At 46.1% G+C, this 7,571-nt stretch overlaps 1 protein-coding gene across 3 annotated transcripts in view; it reads left to right on the top strand.

The window, feature by feature from the left end:
- Positions 1–1,422: 1,422 nt before the first annotated feature.
- The window catches only part of TBC1D24 (TBC1 domain family member 24), a 38,083-nt gene continuing 31,934 nt past the window's right edge, over positions 1,423–7,571 (top strand). For 2 of the 3 annotated variants that reach the window (XM_073648211.1, XM_073648209.1), the window contains exon 1: positions 1,503–1,660. The gene's annotated coding sequence lies outside the window, so the exon portion shown is untranslated. Of the gene's footprint in view, positions 1,661–7,571 lie in introns of all 3 variants that reach the window. The other variant, XM_073648210.1, reaches the window with a different exon arrangement.

Here is a 7,571-nt window from a genome sequence, read left to right as displayed (position 1 = left end):
TATGGTGTGGAAATACTATTTGTTCCTTATATAGCAGTATTGTTGGTAGTACTGGTGGCAGTAACAGTATGGTGATATTCTTTGGTTAGTAGTATTCTTTGGTTGGTAGTACTGGTGGCAGTAACAGCAACGCGTATGGTCGCATTATTTGGTCACTATGGGGTGGTAATTTGCGGTCATGGTGTGAAGGTCATGGTGACAGTATGGCGGTATAGTTACGTGTATGGCAGTATTATTTGGTCACTCTGCGGTGGTAATACGCTGTCATGGTGACCGTGTGGCAGTATTATTTGGTCACTATGCGGTGGTAATACGTGGTCATGGTGACCATATGGCGGTATTATTTGGTCACTATGCGGTGGTAATGCGTGGTCAAGGTGACAGTATGGCGGTATAGTTATGTATATGGCAGTATTATTTGGTCACTATGCGGTGTAATACGCGGTCATGGTGTGGAGGTCATGGTGACCGTATGGCGGTATTATTTGGTCACTATACGGTGGTAATAAGTGGTCATGGTGACCGTATGGCGGTATTATTTGGTCACTATGCGGTGATAATAAGTTGTCATGGTGACAGTATGGCGGTATAGTTACGTGCATGGCAGTATTATTTGGTAACTATGCTGTGGTAATATGTGGTCATGGTGACCGTATGGTGGTATTATTTGGTCACTATGCAGTGGTAATACGCGGTCATGGTGACCGTATGGCAATATTATTTGGTCACTATGCGGTGGTAATATGCGGTCATGGTGTGGAGGTCATGGTGACAGTATGGCGGTATAGTTATGTGTATGGCAGTATTATTTGATCACTATGCGGTGGTAATAAGTGGTCATGGTGACCGTATGGCGGTATTATTTGGTCACTATGCGGCGGTAATACGTGGTCATGGTGACAATACCGTGGTATAGTTACGTGTATGGCAGTATTATTTGGTCACTATGCGGTGGTAATAATTGGTCATGGTGACAGTATGGTGGTATAGTTACGTGTATGGCAGTATTATTTGCCTGTTGTCTGTATAATTATTTTTTTGGGAGGGAGAGGGCAAGCTTTACCTTCATAAACTAGGCCACAGGGGCCCCCACATATAAGCTGGTAGAGGGGCCCCATAGGACCCTGGTTGCCCTATATTTTCATACAAGCCCTCACATTCTCCCTCAGCTGATCAGTCAGTCATTACTTTTCCTTATTCCCATCACACACTACTATAAAACATGAAGGTCAGCAGCCTCCGCCATCACTAATACCTAACAGCCGCTCGCAGACGTCGACGTCGCGTCACTGAGGAGTTTTCTGAAGCATGACAAGTGCGCATGCGCTGACTAGCGGACTTTAGCTTGGAGTGGGCGGGGCTTAGGCTGTGACTGACAGCAGGACGAGCGCGGCTCCTTACAGAGTGACAGCTCCGGGGAGGAGGAGGGAGGCGGGGCTTTGATTGACAGGTTGCCTGAAGGGGGGTTCGGTGGTGGGCGGGGCTGCAGCGTGTGAGTGACAGCTCCGGTGGAGACGCGGGGGGCGTGGCCTGTAGCTGTCTTGTACAGAATCTTAGGGAGGAGACGGAGCGGTAAGTCGTTACTTGCAGCTAGAGATAAAGAGGGAGGAAATGAGCGCGGCCGAGGCCTCCCCTGCAAACACGACCCTGAGCCTAGCAGGTAGGAGCGGAGTGTGCAGCCCCAGCCGGGGGCCGGGGGCCGGGGGGTGCACCCTGCGGGGGGCCTGGGGCACAGTGCTGCCCCCCTGGACTGTGACTGAGGGCTTTAAAAATGGCGGCCCACTGTCTGCATGTGTCTGTGCTGGTGGGGAGCAAAATGGGCGTTTAACCCCTTCCTGATAGATGCATTTTTTTTTTTTAGTATTTGTGCTTTCGTTTTTTTTTCCTCCCTTTCTTTTCAGGGCCTTAGCTTTTATTTTTGGAGGTGACGCAGTGGTATGAGGGCTGTTAGGGCGCCATTCATTGTACGTATAATGTGCTGAAAAATGGGGGGGGAATTCCAGGTGGGCTGAAATCCATAAAGGAAAAGCTTCATTTCACCATGTTTTTTGGGTTTTACTTTTGAGGCGTTTATCATGCGGTAAAATGTTCTGAAAAATGTGATTCTCCGGGTCACTACGATCGCAGCGATCCCAAACTTGTAAGGGTTCTGGCTTTTAAAAATAAAGTTTTATTTTATTTCTAAAGGGGTTGTCCAGTACTCCAGATAGTGATCGCCTGTCCTTAGGGTAGGTCATCAATATCAGATCAGTGGGGGTTTGACACTCGGCATCCCCCTACTCTTCCCCGTGGCGGCTGGATTTCATTAGTTACGGGGCAGAACCGCGCAGCTTGACAGCTGTTTGGTGTCGATCTGATATTGATGGCCTGTACTGAGGATGAACAGACTGGACAACCCCTTTAATTGCTGGAAGAAAAAAAAAATCTGTACTTTTTTTTTTTTTTTTTAGGCCTGTACATTTTTTTTCACTTTCCTGTTGAGGGAGGTGTGGGGTATAGATCCATTTTTTTTTCACTTTTTGTTGTAGTTTTTGGGTGGGTAGGGGGTGCAGTGACCAAAAAAAAAAAATGTATATGAATAAGAAAAATATTCTATATTTTTTTCCTTATAGGGTTTACTTTATGGGCTAAATTGCATTTTTTTTATTAGGCTATTTAGGTTTTCCAATATGTCTGTCTGTGATTTTTAATAAGTTGTCCAGAAAAAAATAAAAAGTCAGATTGGCACCTCTGAAAGGCAGATGCTGGCTGTATAAACCAGCGGAGACCCGCCATGTATAGTGCAGGCTCAGCTCCTGAACCTGCTCCATACACCCGCAGCTGATACATCCTATGTCAGAAAGGGGTTAATAGTCGCTGTTCCCTATGCTGATGATGAGTGTGATACCGTTCCAATGCTCGGGGTCCCCAACGGTGAAATCTGCATGGAGTGTGTAAACATTTAGTAGACTTTTTTTTATTTTTCACCGCAGCTCGTCCTAGATTGTTGCAAAATCAACACTGAATTACTGAGCATTTACCATGCTACATTGAATTCTGTGGTGAAGATCCGCAGCAGATATTGACACGCTACGTATTTTACAGTCAGTTTCCATTCACATTTCTGCTGCTATAATCCCAACAGATTTTTAGCTGCTGAAATCCGCAACATTTCCTTCCCTCCTTATATGGCATCGTGCACGAGCTGTGATGAATGGCCCATTTCCAGTGCAGCGATCAGTAGGATCTTGTGCTTTGTCAGTGACACAATGATAGGATCTTGCACAAGATCTGTCTTTTGTATGATTTTTATCATCATCATCCTTTTTTGTGCTTTTTTTTTTTCTTTTTTTTTTTGAAACTTTTACATGTTGTGTGTTTAACAACAAAGTTCCGCACTTGGAATCCTGAAAATTGTTACTGGTTATTAAACTCAATTCACATTGACACACCTACTCTTCTCAAATGGGACACAAGTCCCTCGAGAAAAGAAAACGAGTATTTAAACCTTAAAAAATCAATATTTTATTAAGACAGCATTAAAACATGGTAAAACAAATCACAGTGCTTCACATATAAGAACGGGCTTATATATTTATACACAACCACTGTTGCTATGGATATGGAGTTGCAAATTTGCAGTATACTACTCACAAATGCGACCGTATTGCTTGTTCAAAGATATAAGTGAAATTAAACATAGTAGTGCCAATAAAATTATCTATCTTTGTAAAGCCATGGTCGCTAGTGGAAGGAATGTTATAAAATATTGTGCAAAAAGATGCAGGAAAAAAGCCCATAAGCATCAAAACATAGACAACAGTGGAAAAACCTGATTAGGTCACGCCAACAGGGAAATACTAAATGTAATTACCTGAATCTGTATATTGACGCTAGAGCCCGTCTGTCGCCCCGACGTACGTTTCAAATATCTTTCCTCAGGGAGCTAGAGTTGATATGTCGCGTGGTGGTATATATATGGGCGGGTGTCCCTCATGGATGAGCGTGTTGCCGTTTCCGGTTACCTTAGACCTTGGATGGCGCATGCGCAGACTGTCACCCCCTTTAGAGCGGAACTTCCGTTTTCGGCCGGTGGAACGCAAGCCACAAGTTGCCAAGCGGCACTGGTGCGCTCGCGAGCACAGTGGCCGAGTCAGGAAGTATCCAAGGAGCCGCAGTCCAACGCATGCGTACAGGTCACGGGCAGAGTGGCCGGATCAGGGGGTATCCAGGGAGCCGCAATCATACGCATATGTGCAGATCCAGGAATGACAAGTATATAAAAAAATATATGTTGTTATGATATTGTGGAAATTAGATGTTTATCTAATATATGAGGCATATAGATTATATATTATGCTTACAGCCTAGACGCGCTCCTCCTGCACGTGATCCTCTTAGTATAATGTTTGCTAAATGAGAGATGTATCAAATAATTAACAGTTTTTATGTCCTCATTATACATTCTGCTTACAACTAGGAAGTGTCCTTCCTGTGTATATTCCTCTTAATATTATATTTACGTGCATTGAAAAAATATATACTAGAAGAAAAGTGTATCCCAAAATTGACAGTTTTATATCCAAATTAAATGTGAAGTTGTGTGAATTGTGTGTTGTATATGTGCTAAAAGGTAAAAAAAAAAAAAAAAAACACAAAACGTGATGACAAGTGAATGATACTGCATGTGTGTGTGAATGGTGAGGGTATGTGGTGCGTCTACTAGTGTTGAGCATTCCGATACTGAAATATCGGGTATCGGCCGATATTCACTGTATCGGAATTCCGATACTTAATTCCGATACTTTTATAATATCGAATACCGGAATCGGAAGTTCCCATAATGCCTGCGCTCTGCAGTGTCTGTGAAGGATGACAAGCTGGATGGCAGCGCTCAGCTGAGATCCAGCCTGTCATCAGAATGCCATCCCAGCGTGGGAGAATTCTCCTGATTGTTTAAAAGCCGGCGGGCGGTAAAAAGCCGCCGGCTTTTAAACAATCACACAGCCCCATACTGCTTCCCCGCAGCCTCCCACCCCGATCCTCCGCTCCCCTCGCCACCTCCAATCCCAATCGTAAATTAGGACCGGGCGGGGAGCGCAGCACCAAGGAGCGAAGGACCCGGGCGGGGAAGCCGGCAGTGAAAAGACTTCACCGCCGGCTTTCCCGTTCTGTGCTGCGCTTTCCCGCCGGTTATTTCAAATGAACAGCTGAGGTATCAGGTGATGCCGATCAGCTGTTCATTTGAAGTAGCCGCGGTGCCCTCAGAGGGTTCATGTGAGTTCATGCTTGACTGCATTGCATGAACTCACATGAACTTTCCCACGGCCGCACAGGTCAGCCTCACCTCCCAGACCCGTCATGATTAGTGTGTGCGGGGTGTGTGTGTGTGCGGGGTGTGTGTGCGGGGTGTCTGTGCGTGCAGGCAGACATAGGCCGATGTGACACTACTACTCCCATCGGCCTATGTCTGTCCCCCGTCCACTCGTGCCAGCAGGATCAGCTCGATGGGAGCAGTAGTTCCCATCAGCCTGATCCTGCTATATAAATTGCCCTACTGTGTCCCCAATAAATGTTAGATACATGTCATTGGTGGCCAGTGGTTACCTAAAAGAAATTAGTTTATACATTACCTGTCCCCGCCGATCGCCACCTAAAATAAAGTAAAAAATAAAAAACTACACCTATACTCACCTAGACACCTAATTCCCCGAAGCCATCGATCTCCTGTAATAAAATATAAAATAATAAACCACAACCTTATCCTTACCCCTCCGTAGTAGTCCACGAGTGTCCCACGATGATCTCCAGTTCAGAGCAGCCACATAGAATGTGACCGCTCTGAACCGCTGCCGCCGCTAGAATGACAGGGCCGTAAGGGTTCACCAGAGTTAAGGCAGCGCTGCTCCGGTTAGCTGCTTTACGGCACTGCTGTATCGTGAGAAATTCCCACGGAACAGCACTGCCGTAAAGGAGGTCTCCGGAGCTGCGCTGCCTGAATGCACTCCGGTGACCTCAGTCAGTGGCTCCCGCTGCCAGGAGCGGACGTGTTCCCGGCAGTGTGAGCTTACAGCAGCCATGCACAGCTGTCACCATCTCCAGATGTGACAGCTGTGCATGGGAGATCAGCGCAGGAACGTGGACAGGTAACTATTTTTTTTTAGTAAACTAAGAATTAAATAAAATGGTGTTTTATTTCAAATAAATTATTTTTTTCTGGGTGTAGTGTGTTTTTTCTTTTTAACACTTTGTAGGTTAGTAATGGGGGTGTCTTATAGACGCCCATCATTACTAACCTGGGCTTCATGGCAGCTGGCGCTGACATGAACCCCACCACTATTACCCCCTGCCACCGCACCAGGGCAGCGTGGAAGAGCGAGGCTAAGTGCCAGAATTGGCGCATCCTATGGATGCGCCATTTCTGGGGCGGCTGACGGCTGGTGTTTCTAGCCTGGGAGGGGGCCAATATTCATGGCACCCTTCCTGAGCTATTAATATCAGCCCCCAGCTGTCTGCCTAGCCTTTGCTAGCTATTAAAATAGGGGGGACCCCACGTCATTTTTTTGGGGGGGGGTCCCCCATTTTAATAGCTAGTAAAGGCTAGGTATTCAGCTGGGGGCTGATATTAGTAGCCTGGGAAGCTCCGTGGGTTTTACCCCCTTCCCAGGCTTCAAACATCTGCCCCAGCCGTCTGCTTAACCTCCGCTAGAGACTAAAATTATGGGGGATCCCACGCCATTTTTTTTTAAAATAAATCCTTTATTTTAACACTAAATGACATTTGAGGACTTAATAAAGATGCAGTCCCTAAATTATTATTTATTTTTTAATAAATTTTTCCCAAAACTTTTGACGTGGGCTTCGCCATATTTTTGTATGCCAGCCAGGTACAGCATCCAGCTTCTATGAACGCGCCATTTTCCGGGGCGGCCGCGGACTGCAATTTTCAGCGGGGGGGGGGGGGGGGGCAGAAAGCTTGGGCCTCCCTGCGCTGCAGATTCCATCCCCCAGCTGCCTAGTTGTACCTGGCTGGACACAAAAATAGGGAGAAGCTCCACGTTTTTTTTTTTTTAATTATTTCATGAAATTCATGGAATAATTAAGAAAAAAAGGGCTTCCCTATATTGTTGTGTCCAACCAGGTACAAATAGGCAGCTGGTGGTTGGGGGCAGCCCGTTCCTGCCTGCTGTACCTGGCTGGACCCAAATATAGTGCAAAGCCCCATGTCAATTTTTTTTTAATTATTTCAGGAAATTCATGAAATAATTAAAAAAAAATTGACGTGGGGCTTCGCACTATATTTGTGTCCAGCCAGGTACAGCAGGCAGGAACGGGCTGCCCCCAACCACCAGCTGCCTATTTGTACCTAGCCAGACACAACAATATAGGGAAGCCCTTTTTTTCTTAATTATTCCATGAATTTCATGAAATAATTAAAAAAAAAAAAAAGGGGGGCGCTTCGCCCTATTTTTGTGTCCAGCCAGGTACAACTAGGCAGCTGGGGGCTGGAATCTGCAGCGCAGGGAGACCCAAGCTTTCTGGGCCCCACCCGCTGCAAATTGCAGTCCGCAGCCGCCCCGGAAAATGGCGCG

This window comes from Phyllobates terribilis, unplaced genomic scaffold (assembly GCF_046119375.1).
Source record: "Phyllobates terribilis strain yellow unplaced genomic scaffold, ASM4611937v1 Scaffold_9__5_contigs__length_417890890, whole genome shotgun sequence".
NCBI lineage: Eukaryota > Metazoa > Chordata > Amphibia > Anura > Dendrobatidae > Phyllobates > Phyllobates terribilis.
Note: the sequence above shows the minus strand (reverse complement) of the source record. Positions and strands in the feature narration are given on the sequence as shown.